The sequence below is a fragment of the Talpa occidentalis genome, unplaced genomic scaffold (assembly GCF_014898055.3).
Source record: "Talpa occidentalis isolate TD23 unplaced genomic scaffold, MPIMG_talOcc4v2.1 talOcc4.11, whole genome shotgun sequence".
In the NCBI taxonomy this organism is placed as follows: Eukaryota; Metazoa; Chordata; class Mammalia; order Eulipotyphla; family Talpidae; genus Talpa; species Talpa occidentalis.
This window is the reverse complement of record NW_023601104.1, coordinates 70,235,027-70,254,775: the sequence shown is the minus strand read 5'-3', so window position 1 is coordinate 70,254,775 and position 19,749 is coordinate 70,235,027. Positions and strand designations below refer to the sequence as shown.

Sequence of the window (19,749 nt, the reverse complement as noted above, 5' to 3'; positions counted from 1 at the left end):
TCAAATTAAGTTATAACTATTTCATTAAAGGACAGTATCGTAGACAATTAATTTCTCTTTATTATAACATTAAGTCCATTAACGGCACTTCTCTCAATGTAGCAGCTGATTAGAATGCTTTTGAGCATTCTACAGATCTTGATAGGTTAAGAAAGCAGCAGGATAAATGTTAAAGGTGAAACTGATTTGCATTTATCCCTATAGCTAAAGGAATAACATTTGGTAGTCAGTTTAAATATTACGATCTTTTAGATTGTCCTGGTAATATTTAAAAGGTATGACCCAACATCAACATGGTAAATGCTAAAGGCACTTTCATGTATTAAAGAAAGAAAATTAACTGCACAATGCTTCACTTGATGTTTAAAACCATTTATTATTTTCTCTCTTGATGTTGCAACTTTGTAAATGTAATAGAAAAAAAAAGGGGGGGAGGCTCAAACACTAATAATAGAAAGATCATCAGAGGCTTGAAGTTCAAGATGGTTTGCTTAGTATTCTCTCTTCCTTCCAAAAGAAACACTAAAATGACAAAAGGAAATTTTAAGAAACAATACTATAGTTTGGAAAACCTAATATAGTGGTACCATCATCAGACAAACCATAATATCATGAATTGCAGAGAGATAATGAGATGGAGTAGGGCCTCCCCGGTGGTGCAACAGGTTGAGCACAGCGCTGTGAAGCTGTCTGCAGCCTCTAACAGCACAGGTTCAATTCCCATGTAGGCAGGGAGATACCCACATGGCGCAGTAGACCTATCCTGTCTCGCTCACTGCTCCCCTCAGCAGTGTTTTCAGTTAGTCTGCCTGTTCTGTCCCCCACGCTGTCTCTGGTGAATTCTCTCACCCTCCTGCACCTCTGACCTGTACTCCCATTCTGGTATAAATAAATAAATCTTTAAAAAAAAAAAAGATGGAGAAAAAGTGGTAGTTTAGCCACACAGGGCTGGAAGCCATGAATCCATAATCCCTAACTGTCCAAGAGAGAACTGCAAAAAAGAGTGAATTTTTCGGGCATAACCTTAGACTAGTATGTCACCAGGAATACCTACCCCAGTCATTACTGACCCACAGTTACAGAAGGACAAGCCACAAAAGAAGTGCAGACAATACTATTTTTTCTCATCACCATTACAATAATCTCCCCTCATGCCTCACAGTCCGATTTACCCCATAACTTCCAAAACCTAAGTTATCCAGGTTATCCTCTACTCTTGTCCCATACTGCATGGTCAGTGCACATATCCTATAGGGCTGACCCAACAACATTCTGTATCTCCCTCCAAAATCTTTCATTGTATGCAATGCTGTTCCTAATCTAAAATAAGCACTCTCTCCTACTAGCTTCAAGTGCTAAATAAAATGTCCTTCACCTTCTTTCCTTAAAGAAAACCTGGAAGCCTCCTAAGCACAAGATATCTATTAAGTCTCTCAAGAGAGGCTTCTAGAACAGGACATGAGTAGATGTTCCCTCTCCTTCCTTCTTCCCTAAACTCACCTCCCTTATTGGAGCTCATTCGAAGAGCTTCAAGTAGTTCTTTGGGTCTACAACCAAGCTACTTTATTCTTATTATGTGCAGGTCGCTATGTCCTATAAAGTTACAGCAAATGATGAATTAGCAATTATCGAACCATCGCTCCTAGGGTAAACTTGCAGTTAGGTTTCCATAAGCCTCTGGTCACATTTTCAGTCTTAAAAAAGAAAATACCATATCTGTGCCAAATAGCAGAGTGGCCACATCTGGGTAACCAAACTACTGAACTGGAAAACTGAATTGAAATGTTTACTCAAAATATAATTCCATGGGCACAAAGGGGAAAAATACGAAATAACAAAGATAAAGAAGATAAATTTCATATTTTCATAATTCAACCACAGAGAAATGGGAGAAAGACATAAGAAAATATTTCTAATCTAAACAAAAGCATGCATCTTCAGATTTAACGAGACTATAAACACATGATTATAATAAGAAAAGTATGAAAGTTAGAAACATCCCAATGAAATTTCATTTCCAAACATAAATTCCTCTAGAGAAATACAGGTTTCATACAAAAAAAGAAAACATCTGATATTAAGTCAGCTTGTTTGCAAAAAAAAAAAAAAAAAAAGAATAAAAGGCTATTAGAAGACTATGAGCCATTCTTCGAAGTGCTGAGAGAATAATGTTTAATCTCCTGTAACAGGCAACCACTGAAATAATCCCCAGGGATTCCCCACTCCTGGTATTCAGGGTCTCTGTAATTCCCCTGTCCTTGAGTGTCAGCTAGACTTAATGACTCGCTCAATCAAGAAGAATACAACAGATTGATGGCATGTCACTTCCAAGATTAGGTTACAGTCTTTGTCTTCAGTCATGAAGTACACTTTCCCTTTAATTTCCCCTAGTTCTGAGGGAAGCCAGCTTCCACGTTGTGAGAAACTCTATAGAAAGTCTCACGTAGCAAGGAAAAGATGGAGGTATCCAACCAAGACCCTCATGGAACTCAAGAACCACATCGCTGAGCTTGTAACTTGGTCATTCCCTTGGTGATATATTTGCATATGACCACAGTCCAGACTGCCAGCTTCATTACAGCCACTTTAGGACTTGGAACTAGAGGCAACAGCAAACTTGCTCCCAGATTCCCAATCAATAGAAATTGTGAAAAACAAAGGTTTGTTGTTTTAAGTCTCGATTTATGGTAATTTGCAATAGGGCAATAGATGACTAATAGGCAACCATGCATAATCACATAACAACAGGATTGCAAAACTATAACTTCCCACAAATCTTTTTTTAATTTTTTTTAATTTTTATTTTTATATTCCCCACACAATTGCAACCCTGATTTTGACCCCAATCCCTCCATGCCAACAAAGAGTGTCTCTGGTTCACAGTTGTTTGTTGATTTTGATTTTTTCCTTTCTTATATTTATTCTTTTTCCTGGTCCATATTTAGGTTTTCTAGATTCCTGTTATGAGTGATACCATCTGGTACTTTTCTTGTTCTTGCTGGCTTATTTCGCTGAGCATGATCCCTTCCAGCGCCATCCATGTTGCTGCAAATTGCATGCGTTTATCTTTTTTGAATGCTGAGTAATATTCCATGGTGTCTATGTACCACATCTTCTTGATCCAGTCATCTATTTTTGGGCATTTGGGTTGTTTCCAAAGCTTAGCTATTGTAAATTGTGCTGCTATAAACATAGGGGTGCAGGTGCTCTTTGGAATTAATGTTTCTATCTCCTTTGGGTAAATACCTAGGAGTGGAATTGCTGGATCATATGGAAGCTCTATCTTTAGTAGGTTGAGGAATCTCCACACAGCTTCCCATAGTGGTTGGACCAGTTTGCACTCCCACCAGCAGTGCAGGAGAGTTCAAAAGAGACAATATCCAAAACAAAGAGCAACCCCACCGACTGGGAGAACATTTTTGCACACAACACTAATGATAAAGGACTGATCACAAAAATCTACAAAAAGCTGATGAGACTCAACAAAAGCAAAGAAAATAATCCAGTCAAAAAATGGGCAGAAGAGCTAAAAAGAAACTTCTCTGAAGAGGAAATACAAATGGCCACCAGGCATATGAAAAAATGTTCAACGTCACTTGTAATCAGGGAAATGCAATCAAAACTACAATGAGATACCACATCACACCAGTGAGAATGGCACATATTAAAAAAAAAAACTAGCAACCACAAATCTTTTTGAAAGAATTATTGAGAATATATTCTAGCCAAGTGAAAAATTAATCACGAAATGGGGCATGTAAAAGTAAATATAATGAATTTTTAAACAATAAAAGATACAGATAATTCTAAATGCACAACTGCTGAAAGATGAAATGCTGATGAGCATTTACAGCACAATGAGAGTAGTGTAAGGGAGTTAAGTGTAGTAAAGCCAGTCAGAATGACAAAGGCCAATACTGGTATTTTCATAGCAAACTATTCAAATTCTTATAAGAGTAAGAGACAGTAATAAATGAAATTTCTGAGGATAAAGAGGTAGGGGGAGAAGGGGCAAAGTGGGTATAAAGTATGGTGGTGGGAAAAACTAAAATTTGAGGAAATACTACAAAGTTTGATGTAGAACAACTTGTTGGTGACAAATATCTGAAAACTTTTACCATAGCAGGATGAAAAAAATTAAGGTCAGAAAAATAATCATCATAAGCATTTCTTTGACACGACCAAGGGCCTAGGCTCTTGTCCCAGGGTATTTATTAACTTTCACTTAATAATGAACTGAGTCATCACACGCATCTCAGGCTTCTCAGTTGTTAAATAATCATAATGTGAGCTGTCTTGTCTATCCAACAAGGTCACTGGGACGGAACAATGAATGGCAACATGCTTTCAAAATCTGCAAAACACAGTGCAAATACCAGGGATATAGGAAACTGAAATAAAAAATAGGAAATACCCTCAAGAGGAGATAAAATATTATATGTCTTCCTTCACTCCACTCCTTGTAAATAGACACTGATTTTTCTGACAACTGAAAATATTAAAAAGAAATGTGCAGACAGAGGTAGAGGCAGCAATAAGTTTGAGAAGCAGCTGCTGGAGGAGATGGTCAGAATCAGTCTTTGAGAAGACATGGGACAGAGAAGGCGTGATTTAACACCTGCAGAAATCAATCAACTAACCACCATTATTTTAAGAGCCCTCTTGAAATACTGTATATATAATTTTCCCTGTTGAGTAAAGGTGTTGTTTTAGAGTGCAAAGTGTCTCAAAAACATCATTGTAAGAATTTTTCATAAATATCACTTTAAAAGTCTTCATTTTAGAAGGTCAAAGGTGGATCCCAAATACCAACTGAACTTTGTTATTGAGATGAAATTCAGTTTTAGAATCAGATTCCAAGAAATGCAAAAGTGAGTTGATGACTCTATTTGTGTGCAAATTTTCCCTGAAATTTATACTATAGAGAAATCTCCCACTAGTGTCCTGACAGCCCATAGCAATAAATACATACAGAAGATTAATGTCCCAAGAAAAAGTAAGTAATTGTAAACCTACATATCTTGATGAACACCTTTATTTAAAACAACCTTTTATACTTGGCTGCAGGACATTAAGCTTTCAGGTAGAAAGAGACAGTAATATGTAATAGATGGCAAGCTTATGAGGCAAAAACTATCATTTTTTTTCCATTTTCTGTACCACCGCCAGGCCAGTGGTGCTAAATAAATGTTAAATTATTACAAAACTTGGCCTTAAAGGAAAGACCTGTAAGAGAGAATACATATCATCTTGTAAACTTGAAATTTACAAGACTTCTGGTGTTTAGTGGAAGCATTTGAATAAAAAGAAAAAGAAAGAACCTCCATTGTGGGAAGATCTTCCTCAGTTCCTAAGCCAAGCTTTCAGGTCTTCAGATGAGTGGGCTATGAACACATCTTTACTGTGTTGCTGTTGGAGCTCCCTTATCTAACACAGTATGTGTCATCTAACTAGCTCACAATAGCATTTGTTAAATGAACATACAAAGAACTCCAAAAATCAGGATTTATAATATACATATGTTTTATGGTCCAGATATTTGTACTGCCATAGGCAATGCTAGATATCGATCTATTACAAACAGAATCCTGACTTTATATCTCACACAATTCCCAGCAATCACTGTAGCTGATGCAGACACTAACATTTTCTATTCAAGGATGTATAAAAAAGAAGTTGTTACGGGGGATTTCCATAAAAGCTCTTTAAAAAGGAGACAGCACTGCTAAAATAACATTATACCCTTTTACCCTGTCCTCATGATTTGGTATGAGGCCTTGATGCCCTAGGTTTTTCTTGATAGACTGTGAGACAAGAAGACTTGGTTATGCCAAGGGTGGCTAAGCAGAAACACAGAACAAGCTTCTATCTCTTATGGAACTATAAATTTGCTCCACTAGCCCCAGCTTGCCAATCTCTAGATTCCTCATAAATGTTAACTTCATTTTAAACCATGGTTCATTCAGGTTTCTGATACTCACAGCCAAATATGCTCCTAACCTACTCATCTGCCTTTCTCCCAAGCTACCTTTGTCACTAGTGAGGTGGCCTCTTCGACTGTCAAGCTCAGCTACTTATTGTCACCAGAATGTACCATGATCTCTGTGCTTTTGATTCTCTTATCCTTAATCCTGGATATAAGTCCCCTCTCCTTCCTATCTAAATATCTAATTCCTTCCTAGTTTATTGTGTAGGACTAAGGTTACATGCTAGAAAGAATGTGGGGTTTCCCAACAGCCTAGCCTAGATTTAAATCCTAGCTCCACCACTAACCAATATGATGATTTTGGCTCCTACCCATCATGCTCCTTGGTTCCTACCCATTCTCTTAGTATCTATTTCGTCAGATGTTTCTGAGTACAGGTCTGCAAACTATAGCCTTTGAGCAAAGCCAGCCTGTTGTGTAAACAAAGCTTAATAGAAACACAACCACTGTTTACGCATCATCTATGACTGTGTCCATGCTACAAAAGCAGAGTTGAGCTGTTAGGGAAGATTTGATGGCCTGTAAAATCAAGAATGTTTACTCTCTGGCTTGAGAGCTGAGTATCAAGGACAGAAATGCGTGGTAAGAGCGAGTCTAATATCAGGCTGGAGTAGAATGCTCAGGAAAGGCAAGTGAGCTCACAGACAGAGGCGACGTGTCAATGTGCTGTCTAGAAGACGGAGGCACCTGTGGCTGGTAGTACTTCTGGGAAGTCTTTAAAGATACAGAGTGGGGGTCTCAACTTCTCAGGTCTACAATGTGGTAAGTGCCCTAGGGAAAGGATTTGGTCTCAGTGTAGATAAAAAAAAAAAAGCAAATATGCTCACAAGAGACTAATGCATACAAATGATGTAAACTTGCTACAGGAGGTTCTCGCCATTCATGAAAAGTTCTTCCAACTACCTAAGTAGGGTTACTTGAGAGACAGTAACATGAAATAGCAGAATTTGCATCCCCTCAGCATACAGAAACAAGATACTTGGCTAGTGCGCAAATCTACCAAGCACTGATGTGCATCTTGTGTGTTCATTCCTCTATGCATCACCACCGAGTTGTTAAGTCCGGGGATGTTCTGTGATCAAGACTTTATTTCTAAAGTCTACACGATGTCTCCTGCAACCTAAAAATAAACACAGAAACCAAAACCAACTGATCATGTTGTGACAGGAGTAAAAAAGAAAATAAAGGAAAATCAAGTAAAGTGAGGTTTCATAACCAAGATAAAAAAATTTTCTGTTACCTAATAAGTAGAACTTCCTAACATATAGGCTCATTATACTTTTTTCTAATGGGAAAAATATAAAATATACAATCGAGAAATTCCTTTGTTTTATAAGAAAAACCACATTATAGGATATTTGCCAATGAAGGATGGCAGGGAGAAAGCGGGTGGAAGGAAGGCCTAACAAATACCTGGAGCACGTTCTGATACATGTCACCCCTGACCCCGCATTTTTTCACTCAATTGTAATCTTTAAATATGCATCAACAGGAAAGGATCACTTAATCAAAGACATTTGGAAATGCTTAATATTTGCCTCTCTTCAAGAATCTCCATGAATATTAGCAGATCCAACGAACTGAAAGGCCAGGAGGAAAGAATTTACATATTTGATTTGACCTAGCATTTTTCAAATTTATTTCACCACAGTAACCTTTTAAAGCTAGTAACATCTAAAGAAAGAGTTACGTAAGTGTTTTAAGTATGTATTGGTAATTTAATCTTAAAATGTATCCAGACTTCCATGTGATTCAAAAATCATGTTCTTGTGAAGAATTGATCAGGTTTGAATCCAATGAGTATCTAATTGAGATTTGAGTGTTCCCATTATCAACAAACACACTTAATAAAGCTCAACATGGCCTCAGAGAAGTTTATATAAACCACTCTTTCCATTTTTTTTAATCTTCCCATTTTCCTCTCATTTTTATAAAGTGGTAAGTACAAAGAAAACAAAGTAGTGAAACCTTGGCTCAGACATCACTATCTAGCCTAAAATAGCAGCATTTCAGAAACTGAACTGTTGGCAACACACACTGACAAGCCCATTTCTAACTGTGGTGTGAAAATAAGAATTTCTCGAAAGACTAACATACCAACATCGAGAAACTGTATATAAGGTAAAAAAGGCGCTCAAACAAAGATGTGGTCAGTGCCTCCTAGATGTTACCAAACAATAAAAAGGTACCACTTGGGCTGGTATCTGAAGATAAGCCAGAGCAGAGAGAGTGAAGGAGAAGGGCTCTGCAGTGAAAGGAGTAAGGACAAGGGTCACAAAACAATTGGATCCTTTCAAGGAATGGCCGGTTCAGGTACATAGATCATATCAACCCTCCATCCTGACAATGTTGCATTAATGGTTGATGTTGGCAAGTGCTATTTTGATGGTCCTCAAGCACAAGCTAGTATCTAGCTTAGGGATATATTCTTCATTTCAGAGGAGTTCACGATCAGTTTCATACTGAAACTACCCTTCCCCCCAGGCTCTGTTAGATCTACTCATCCTGTTTTCTTGCATGGTCTCTTCCTCTTCTGGACACACAACTCCATGGCCACTTGCCTTTGGTGCTGCTTTCCTAAACTGTACTCTGGCTCTCTGCACAGAAATTTCCCAAAAGTCCCATATTGATCATCTCCTCTGGGAAATACAGCATTTTCATTTTCCAGGACCGATTATCTGCCCAATATAACCAAGTTTTCTCCATGAATCGCCAAGTCAGATGCAAACTAAAATAATTTAAACTAATTTAATGTTTTGTTCACAAAACTGTTTCTGGAATTCGATCCCTATCCCATACCTCCATTCACTTTTCTTTATTCCTTACCCAGTAGCTGTTTCCAAATCTCTGGGTAGCCCCTCACATTGCTCTAAAATGCTCTATCCCTTCAAATAGCATATAGGATATATTCTTTCCCATAATTAAGCTATTGTCTACTTCAAATTTTCATAGTAAAATAATGTGGGTAAATAGTACAAATTCTAGCAAAGACACTGAAACAATTGAGCTTCCCATGAGGTTTCATCAAATCTGCACTCCACCCTTTCATGTAGCATAGTAACAGACATGGAACGATACCAAAGGGTTGTGATGATCCAAAATTGGAGAAGTAGATATGATTATCAGTGGCTGTGTTGACAATAGGATTTCACATGAAATAAACTACTGATGCAAAATAAGCACTGAAAATACCCTTGAAATATCACATTAGATTAAACTGAAATCCATAAAGGTTTTAGTGAGAGATCTACATAAGCCATGGTTTCTCAATCTGAGCATTACTGACATTTGAGCAGGACAATACATTGTTTGGTGGGCTGGCCTGTGCCCTGTAGGTTATTTCCAGCTCCCCCTGATCTCAAACCACTAGATGCTAGTAGCAATGACAGTTCTCCCATCGTCACTCCAAATTGTGTGTCAAAAATATCACCTAAAGACTTCACGATAATACCTGAAATCGTGAAGTATATAGAAAAAAAAAATGGTGATAAGCTCTTCAACATCAGCCTTATCATTATTTTTGTGGATACATCTCCAATGCAAGAGAAATAAAAGAATAAAAAACAAATGGGACTATATCAAACTAAAAAGCTTCTGTAAAGTGAAAGAAACCATCATTAAAATGAAAAGCAACTTACTGAATGGGAGAAGATATTTTCAAATCATTTATCAGACAACAGGTTATATCCAAACTATGGAGACAATTAATATAATGCAACAACCACCAAAAAAAAAAAAAAAAATTCCAAAATCCACTAAAAAATGGGCAGAGAATCTGAATAGACATTTCTTTAAAGAAGACACACAGATGGTCAACAGTTACATGAATGAAAGATGTTCACTTATTATTCAGGAAATGAAAAGCAAAACAATGAGATACCATACTCATAAGAATGGCCATGATCAAAAAGAAATGAAAAACAGACATCGACAAGTATGTGGAGAGAAAGGAACCCTTGCACACTGTTGGTAAGCATGCAAATTGATACAGTGATCATGAAAATCGGTAAGGAGACGCCTCAAAAAATTGAAAAAGAAATAGCATATAAAATACAATGATCACATTTCTGGGTATCTGAAGAATATGCAAACAGTAACTCAAAGAGATACGAGCAATAACATGTTTTTCACAGCATTATTCATAATAATCAAAACTCAGAAACAACCAAAGTGTCATCAACACACAAGCTGGTAAAAGCTGATGGGCATTTATACACAATGGAACATTACTGAGACATAAAACAAAAAGATGACGTTGTGCCATTTACAACAATGTGGATGGAAAAAGAGGCTATTATGCTTAGAGAAATAAGCCAGATAGAGAAAAACACAGTAGTAGTATTTCACACATGGTGGAAAAAACAAACAAATGAACTAAATAAAACAAAAGCATACTTTTAGACTTCAAGAGCAAAACTGTTGCTATCAGAAGGGAAGGAGGAGGCACCAGGGTAAATCAGGTAAAAGAGATCAATTGTACGGAGATAAATAGAAAATAGCATTCTGGTGGCATACATAGAATTTAATTTAAAAAGCTGAAGCCTAAATAATGTTACAAACCAATATTCTGTCAATAAAAAAAATTTCAGTGATTGCCCAATGTCGTCTGGGAGGCAAAATTTTTTCTGGTTAAGAACACTGGGATAAGAAGTTGCCTATAGGTCAAATAGCTACAGAATTGTGTAAAATCCATAATCTCTCCTTAAATAAGAGTTCACAGGTATCTACTGAGCACCTACTATGTGTAAGATCCTGTTCTAATATGGTGAGGGGCGGGCCTAAAAAAAACAAATGACTCCTTCCATCAGACGTTAAAAGATAATTGATTTTATTTCTGAAGTATCTATTTCAATGCTCTATGTGTTTAATTTTTCTTATATTTTTAAACTTACATTTTTTTTATTTTCTTATATCACTATCCATTTTTGTATATTTGATTTCTCCCCTCAGGTGTAGTCCCTATAGTTCTCAACAGATGCTACGGAAACATTTGATAAAGTTTAATATATGTGTTTATTTGACACTCTTTGAAAAAGATGCTGAACATCAAACATCTTTTGAGTAATAAAATGTTGGTAAGTATTCTAGATAGAATGGTCTGAAAAAAATCAAGTATAAGCACAGGTCTCACAGATATTATTCTACTAACAAATATTTGATGAATAGAGGAGTCCATACAAATTGTGAAAGAAAGGCTTCAGAGGTGCTTTAGAGGAAATGGATTTTTTTTTTTTTCTGGGTTAAAGCACACGACAGAGAAATGCTGGTCCTTATCTGGGGATCAAAAAAGGACTTATTGAAAAGTCCCTACTTTAGCTTCGGATTTATTATATTTTTCTTTAGAGCTTGGGATATTAAACATGCACAAGTAGGAGAATTCTGACACAAAGCCGGAGCCTAACTAGGTGGAGAGCTAAGTCTAGTCTTTGAACAGAAGGCCCGAGACACGCTGCTCTGGGTCCCAAAGAGGTAACATACAGAGGATGAGAACTGGCCTGGACAAGGGAAGACCTTGTTTCTAAACTTGCTTCTGACACTAATCTGCAGTCTCATAGTTGCACGTGTTTTTTGGTTTTTTTTTTAGGTCATTTGAACCCTAAAATGTGCTTTCTCTGTATGCGATGAGAATTGTATCTTCTCAGATCTCAAATTAAATTTTGTACATAAAAACATGAGCTAAAATTGGCTATATACACATCAGCGGTTCTTAATGATCTACAAAATGGACGATTGTGCTGACTATCCTCTTAGGGTGCTCCCAGCTCTGAAAAACATACAGCTTTACCATAACGCTGGCTCAAGTTTCTAAGATAGTATGTGTAATTTAGAGGTATCAGCCTCTAAATACTCGCTCGTCAACTCCTCTAGGCAAGCTAGAATGAGATCTATGTAAAATTTTCCGGCAACTGGTATTTTTGTAAAGGACAAAAGAACTACAAATGGCCAGGTTAGTCACAGGGTGTGGGGAAAAACCCCGTATGAGCTTCAACATTTAGGAGGAAAATGTGCTCATATGGTTTTTCTCTTTAAGAGACAAACTTGCAGGCAAACTATAGATCTGAGGAAAATGGGTTAAAATAGGGGAGGGTAGAGCACAAGGGATGATGGTGGCTATTTACCGGTGATGTGGTGGTGAGAGAATTATGGAGGCTACACCTGAGGGGAGAAATCAAATATTGTACAAAAATGAACAATGATGTAAGAAAATAAATAAGTAAATAAAATATTTTCTCTTTGTTCTCTAACTTCTAAGTACGAGTAATAGTAAAGAATCATAACTCAGGTCTTGGAGGCCTGAGTGGGGAAAGAGCCACGAAACGTATTTTAGCTCCTCTAAGAGGCACTTTGATGAAATAGAAAAGCCCCACTGATTTTATTGCTGAGGTCAGAATAGCCCGAACACTCGAGAGTCCCAGGTGTCGTCCATGCCCACCAAAGTCTCAGTATCTCTTCTTGGGTAGTAGAAGATTTTGTGGTCTGGAAGAAGGAAGCTACTAAGTCTTGGCTTAAACCGAAAGCACAGGACATTCTATTTACAGAGCAAGAGGGTCTACATGCATTTGGCTGCACATTCTCAGGAGACCTACTAACTAGAGCAACAGCATTACTGTCACCTGTGGGTATTTTACAGTCTCTTTATACACGTTCATGTTCCCTGTCACTTTTAATAAGTGATTGAACTCATTTGCTGAAACTGATTTTTAATTTTTACTTTTTTGCTCCCCATTAAAAGCAGACTCAGTTTTGTGAATTTTTCTTCATTTTTCCTGAGAGAAACCAGCCGACTCAAACAAAAGCATCAGAAGCTAGTGGGCTATTGATAGCAGATTTTTAAAATTATTCCTAACTGAGTTAAATCTCAGTCAAAATCAGGTTTCCACTTCCATCTGTTCTTCAGGATTCATGGGAAGTAGGGGTGCCAGTTGGATCAAGAAGTTCTAGTGTGAGATGAAATTTTCTTGTAAAAACCCTAGACTTCATAGCCTGTCTGCAAACATAAGGTTTAGTTATTTTGTGAAAATATTTCCTCAAAATAGCCCATAGTATGTTGCTTGGGAAATGTTTGAGAAAGAAGGCAGAATTTAGTAAGGGAAGTTTGGGACCACAGAGGACAAAATGCTCTATCGAAGTTTCTCCGTTTGACAGATCATACATCAAACCTGTTTCCTTCTCTTACGCGAATATTCTCTTTTCTGATGCAGCAGCTCAATGGGGGCACATCTATATTTAGTGTTTTCTTTGTAAAATGGGAATTTGTAATCTCTTTGTACTTGGCAAGGATGATTCACTTTATTTTCTTACTGTTGTTACTAATTGAAGAATTACTTTACTGCAGCACAGGGCACAAAGTAAGATTCCACTATGGGTGAAATCTTAGTGAGGTAAGAGATACTGGGGACGACAACTGGGGAACCACAATATTTAACTCAAAACATTGAACTAAAAACACTTTGCAATGAAACCACCACTTGGCAATTTTTATAGAAGCTTTTCAAAACACAAAACACTTAAAAAATAAACACCTAAAAAAAAACAAACCCACGCTTATTTTAAATACAGTCACTATGTGAATATTTGAGCATTAATTTTACAGATGGGCAAAAAACCTCACCACCAAATATTTTATTGAGCTTTCATTTGCCAAGGAATAGTGTCCTGAGGGATAAAATTCTGTCTGCTTACAACAATGGTGCTATGTGGTGGTGAGAATTCATATAGCTCAGAAAGTTTAGGGAAAAAACCAGAACTAAAGAGCAAATTAACCAAAATTATAAGAGCTACCTAAAATACTACTAGAAGAAAGTCTGCAACTGAGTTCAGGACTAGATGAATTCTTTAGACACCACCCTCCATATGGGGAATATGGGGAAAGCAGCACAAGAGGAGGACTAAAGCTGGGTCTTGAAGTTGGTAAACTTTGTCCAGGTAAAGTCCATCAGTCTAATTCTGTTCACAGTACTCTGGGCACACCATTCTGTAGGCCCCAGGCTGACAACAGTGCCTTGGAGGATGTAGTTATCTGGCCCCATAAAGCTTACCCAAGGCAAGTACTAAGGAGGGTGAATCCACCAGCAGACAAAAGTAGATATGGTCTCTAGGGACAAGGTGGGGGATGACCTACAGGAAGCAGGAGAGAGAATGCTGAAGATTATGGCAGGAGACAACAGCTGCCAAAGGACTGTCAGATTCTTGCAGTTGTACTTCCTCCTGTTCTTGGTTTAGGAACCATCAATTTATCACTAAGCACTTGAGGGTAGTTAATAATTAATGGGGCTTTTAAATGTAACTTTTCAATATAAGAAGTACATTTAGAAGCAGCAGAACCTAAAGCCTCTTACTCCTCAGGAGAAATGTGAAAGTGATGGACATACACTTGGAACTTCAGCGAGTACTGTTTTCCCATGTATGTCCAAAGAGGAACACAGGCTACAGTAGAGAAAGAATGGAAGCAGTTAATAGTTTAAGAACTATCACTATCACTAAAATACAGACATATGAAATTACAACATTGAATGGCTATTAGCAATTGTCCCAGTCATTGGTTTTCTAACTCTTATTCAAATAAAGCTTTAATAAGCATCCCAACATTCTATACAATAAGAAAAGTTGCTCTGGCTGAATTTGTGGGAGGGATCTGAAATTCTGCCCAAACTCCAAACTTTGTCTCCTACCCGCAAGCTGTCCCTGGGATATTGCCCTAGAACCCTAGGGCTCGGAAGAATTTAACTTGAACATCATGTGGTTTTAGGAATGAAGGCATAGGCCTTTAATTTTTTATTTACACATTTAATTTCATGTTTAAGAAACTGAGATCTAGTATGCCTAAAAATGAACTATGCCAGGGAACTTTTGTCCGACTATAAACATTCCAACATTCCCAAAATAATGAGTTCATTGTCAAATGTCTCATCCTTACCTGGAGAACTAACCATGATAAGGAGAGACATGTGCATGAAATCCAGATCTCCTGGCTGAGGTCACTGAGCTCTGTTACCTCTGCCCCAAAATAGAAACCAATCACAGGCAAGCCCATTAATCTGCACATTGGAAGCACTTTTTTTTTTTCCTATTTTGAATATCCTTTGCTAAATCAAAAACTGGAGGATTCCATGATAGAATTATTGGCATGGAGCTTCAAGCTGAGCTTCAAGATGGGCAGGGTATATGGGGATGGGGGATTAAGGGAAGACAGTAGCAGTCAACAGTCACTGTCACATTTCTGCTAAGAATGCTAAAGCAGATTCACTGTCCTTAAACAATACAGGACACTAAAGCAAATGGTCTAGAGTTTTCAACTAGTCAGTTTTTGCTTATATGTACAAAAGAAAGCATTGTATTATCTGAATTAAAACAGGAGGGGTATTTATTGAAAAACATAAGATTTTGGATGATTCAGCTTAGAAATAAGAAGGAATCAGATTAGTCACTACTAGGGATATTTATAGTATCACCATTTCTAGATGTACCCAATTACAGCCCTACCCACCCATTCTCTTTATCCTATACACTCAAGATTCACCCTCCTGAGGCAGAAATATCTAACTGGTTAAGCTGCAGTCATATGCTCCTACCTTGCTGCCCTGGAATATGGAGAGAAGGAGAATTCCAGGTGTCTCACTCATAGCCACCTCATAGGGAATCCCCCAAAGCCAACAAAGAAATTACATAGATTCCAGGCAGCCAGAAGAATGGCAAGTGCCCCACTGTCACTTTATCCAGACAACATGAGTCAAAAGATTGCATTATTAGTCATAGCCATAACAACAGAGAAAGAGATAACATTAGAAGTTTCAATTCCAGGAAGAATGAAAATTCTTGGACCATAAAGAACAAGATGAAAGAAGTTTTAAGGCTTCAGTACATCCATTATTTTAGTGTGTGTGTGCGTGTGTGTGTAACACTGCATCATAACATTGCATGTTTCAGATGTTAATTGATGAGAATCAACTTGTGTAGATACTACGTTAAGTTCATGACAAAAGTCCAAATCTATCCTTTACCATAGCACAGTCTCTCTTTTTTCCAATTTACCTTTCTTCCTCCTTTACCTTCTGGCACTGATTAATTGGTCTTATAGTCTGTTTTATTTTTCTATATATGCTACATATGAGCAGTATCATATGATATCCTTTTCTGTCTGCCTTATTTCACAAGTATACTAAGGATAATATATTTGTTCTGTAGAATAATTTTATCCCAAAGTTTGTCAAATAATATATACGCCTCATGAAATATATATTTCATATATTTCTATTTTCCAGACTCAAAGTACTAGTTAGTTCATTAAACATTCTAAGAGTTTATTTCATTCAGTATTTTCCCAATTTCTTCACCATGGAGCCCTCAGAACCCCAAAAATCAGTTTTCCACAGAGCAAACTTTGTGAAATGCTGCTTCTGATGAAAAAAGAAACCCTTTAAGCCACTTTAATGCTAGGAAACATTTGAGGTCATTTTATGGGAGTTTAGATCTTCCTGGCTATGCAGGGAGGACCTTTCAAGTACAGAGTTCTTGAAGTAATTTAATTGACATTCATTTTCAATCTCTGAGACCATGAAAGTAATAGCTGCTTGCTCGAAGTTGGATCACAGAACTTTCTCAAAGATAAGGCAGGTAGAAGGGCCATCTCTCATGACCAATGGGTAAGGGGTGGATTCTTCTCCACAAACTAAATTAGCAGAGATTGACAGAATAACAGGAGACCCTTGAAAAGGCAAGTAAAGATGACAGGTAAACACCAGGATGTCTGGCTTCATGTGAAAGTCCTGTCCTCCATTCCTTTGTCTGCGGTAGTCCTGGGTCCACCTTCTCGAGCAACCCACACACCACGTGCCCTATTCAAATGCTTTGCCAGCCTTCATGTGGTCCATTTCTTTGTGATTACAAACATGACAGCTGAGAGCATGAGACAACACTGAAATCACTTCCTTTCATTTTTACTCCCTTTAATTAAATGGAGATGAAAAAAATTAATCTTCATCATGAGTTGAGTCCAAGACTGAGAGGTATCAAGAGTGTTGTTATCACATCCTACCTACTCGATACTTGGCTTCGTATCCAGGCTGCAGATTACTGAAGCTTGCCCATCAAACATGATTAATAACTCAGTCAGAGGTTTTGCACTGGACATAGTGTTTGCCAAAAATGGCAGAACTCAATGGAGCAAAGGGCTCTGTAGTGACAGTTACTTCCCTGACACATGACCCTTCTTTGTAATTAAAAACCAAACTCAATTATGCAGCAAACATTCAATGACATAAGTCTTCTCCTCCCTCCTTTAAGTGATAATTGCTGATACTGAGATAATTTTTGTAGCTTTAAAAATGAAGCCAAAGAAAATATGGTGATTTTTCAAACTATAGTTTGGACAATGTCTGCAGCCCCAGAGACCCATCAGCCTCACAGCTTCTATAGCCTCACAGAGATGTGGGATGTTAAGTGCCTTTGTTGGGGAGAAAAGAAGTCATGACTCTGCTCTCTGTGCCCCATTTCCTGGCATTGCTTGAAAACTTTATGTGGCAGAAATTAAGGAAAATCACGAGGCCTTACTATTCCCAGACACTCTGCAAATGAGGTGATACAGTCAGTGATACAGTCCAGGTTCTGTGGCTATTTCCGCTGCTGAACAGTTTTGTCAATTGTATCATTTTCCCCACTTTAGCACAATTTGTTCCTGACTGTTTAGTGTGGTTTCTTCCCTGCTGAGGCAGCTTCCAAACAGCAGCTGTGATACCACCCACCAGCATCCCAACAATGTCACCCAGCTCAAGTAAACAGGTTGTGCGATCTGACCCTCCTACACACACGTGCAAGGAAATGCTCCCTGATGCAGATTTCAGCTGGGGATGCCTCTAAGGGAGCAGCAGACCCACACAAGGGAGGCTAAATCTTGCCCCGTTTGATTTTGAGGGAATAATCGCTTTATTTATAAAGTTCCCCTCCTACCATTGCCCTGGAAAGCAGTCACAATAATGACTAGATAAAAACGTTAATTAAGACATCATAAGCCACCCTGAAGGCACAGGAATAAAAATAAAAGAGGAGGTTTCAAAAGGGTTGTCTAAAGAGAAATAAAGCAAGGGAGATACATTGCTGAGAGCAAAGGGCCCATGATGCGAGAGAGCTCTGAAGTATAGCACCAAACCCCCAGGACCTCGGCCAGACAGCAGAGAGGCGAGAAAGAGAAGCCTGGGCTGGCGTAAATGGCAGGTGGGGCATGGCGAGCTCGGCCATGTCTCCTGCAAAACTCAACCAATGGCACACCAAACTGGATGGGTCTGAGCACCCAATTATTTCCTCTAAAAGTTAAAGGAACTAAGCAGGAAAACCAGTCCCATTATTTGCATAATTCCTGTGTAAAAATAATTGTCTGATTCATGCTAAAATATTGAGTCTGTAATTTTTCAACCCTAAACTGACAATCATCAAATATCCCTTCCAGTCTTCAATGATGATAGCGATTTCCCAGCAGAAAGATAAAATCCATCTATAATCAGATTTGTAAGAAATGATATTTAGGAAAACTGTGTAATTAGAAAGGGTGATTGTCCATGCACACAAAAAAATACAAGCAACTCAGTCTCAAGATTTGTTCTTGCTTTGACTCATTAATATTGGAACCTAAAAATGTAACCCATCATGTTCAGTCAGGGGGAAATAAGTGACACATCATGGAGAAGATCACTGTCCGGCATTTTTCCTTACCTTCTTCATCCTGCTAGGAAAAAAAATTCTAGTTCTCTTGAATAAAGCAATGACTCATGTTTCAAGTACCTCTAGAAATAGGAAGCCATCCAACAATTAAGATTACTATAAATTGTCATAATATAAAATTGTGTATTATGCATTATAACACGTTAGAGTCAGCCCACTAACCGTAATAGGTAAAAGAACAAAATGAAAACTCTCCATCATGTTCGTACTGATTTGTGAATGCACATGCAGCACGGACTTCATGAAGACGCTTATGCAAGATGACCTCTTACTTGATTTGGCCAACTGTAGGGACCCATAATCTTGATGCTAATTATCAAGTAGGAACCACCCAGTCCAAGTACCTATACCAAGGGCCTAGAATGATTCTTGGAGAATGACAATCTCTCATTCTGTAATGGCATATGAAAGGCTAGTATATGTACTTCATATACAGTGACCTAAACAGTTTAGAACAGATTCAAACTTCAGATTGCAGCCCATCAGTACTCAGGGACCATGCCAGGGTAATCATCTCTGTGTTGATCCAATCTGTGTGTTTCTCATTAGTGAGTCCTGATCTTTGTGGAGATGCCAATTTCTTACATTGAGGCCTCTATGATTACATTCAAGTATTTGCTTATACAGTTACTCAGTGAATAACCCTTGATTATTGAGCAGTTAAAACTAAAAAGAGAGCGCCGGCCTTGCCTCCTACCTGAACTCCCTCTGCTGGGGTACTTGCTGTGGAGAGTAGCATCCTGGACTCAGGTGGCTGCAACTGAAAGGAAAAAATACCTGCTTAGAAGTCTCCCTGAAGATGCATGCCCTCACGAACCCTACGAGCATGGCCTCTGTGACCATATTGTGAGAGTACAGTCCACGGTGATAAGAGGTCCACAACCTACATAAAATTTAAATTTTAGCTTATGCAAATTAGTCCCCAAGTCTAATTTCACAGAATTCAAAAAAGGCAGTTGTCTAAGATAAAAACCTATTCTTGGCTTTCACTTACTCAGATTTCTGCCAATATTTACCTTCTTAGATTCAATAATGATGGGTTTCATATA

General features: G+C 37.9%; 1 long non-coding RNA gene across 1 annotated transcript in view; it reads right to left on the bottom strand.

The window, feature by feature from the left end:
• The window catches only part of LOC129145098 (uncharacterized), a 188,744-nt gene extending 169,289 nt beyond the window's left edge, over positions 1–19,455 (bottom strand). The window contains exon 1 of the long non-coding RNA XR_008550155.1: positions 19,398–19,455. This is a non-coding gene — a long non-coding RNA (uncharacterized LOC129145098). The remainder of the gene's footprint in view (positions 1–19,397) is intronic.
• Positions 19,456–19,749: the final 294 nt, after the last annotated feature.